The sequence below is a fragment of the Humulus lupulus genome, chromosome 1 (assembly GCF_963169125.1).
Source record: "Humulus lupulus chromosome 1, drHumLupu1.1, whole genome shotgun sequence".
In the NCBI taxonomy this organism is placed as follows: Eukaryota; Viridiplantae; Streptophyta; class Magnoliopsida; order Rosales; family Cannabaceae; genus Humulus; species Humulus lupulus.
Window position 1 is genome coordinate 229705845 of NC_084793.1, and position 659 is coordinate 229706503.

At 31.4% G+C, this 659-nt stretch overlaps 1 non-coding gene across 1 annotated transcript; it reads right to left on the minus strand.

Annotated features, from left to right (window-relative positions):
* Nucleotides 1-232: 232 nt before the first annotated feature.
* Nucleotides 233-339, minus strand: LOC133813647 (small nucleolar RNA R71). Its single transcript, XR_009884654.1, has one exon. It is a non-coding gene; the product is annotated as a small nucleolar RNA R71 (small nucleolar RNA).
* Between the last annotated feature and the right edge of the window lie 320 nt (nt 340-659).

A 659-nucleotide genomic window follows, 5' to 3' on the forward strand; every position in this document is an offset into this window, starting at 1 on the left:
TGGGTTAGATAGAGAGGATCCTTACATGCATGTCAAAGATTTCTTAGAAATTGGCTCAACATTTAAATTTCAAAAAATTTCTAATGAGTCGGTCAAACTAAGATTGTTCCCTTTTTCATTAAAAGACAAATCAAAAGCTTGGTTAAATTCCCTTCCCACAGGGTCTATAACTACATGGGATCAATTTTATAATAAATTTTTGCTGAGATTTTTTCCTATGTCTAAAACTAATAGTCTAAGGAGAGAAATCTCCGAGTTTTTTCAAAAAGATAATGAAGAGTTTTATGAATGTTGGGAAAGATTTAAAAATTTATTATTAAAATGTCCTCATCATGAGTTTGAAAAATGGAGACTTGTAAAATATTTTCATGATGGTTTGACCCCTTCTAATCGTCAAATGATTCAATCTATGCATACTGGAAATTTTTTAAAATTTCAAGGACAAGAGGCGTGGGACGCCCTTGAAGATTTATCTGTCAATTCACAACAATGGAATTATTTTGATCCTAGGTCTAGGTCAACTAATTCACCAAAAAGAGGAGGAAGGTATGAAGTAAAAGAGGAATTAGACTTAAGAACATCCTTAGACAAATTAACGAGAAAAGTAAAATCTTTAGCCATAAGCCAAACCATAAATTCTCCAATACAATCAAGAAAAG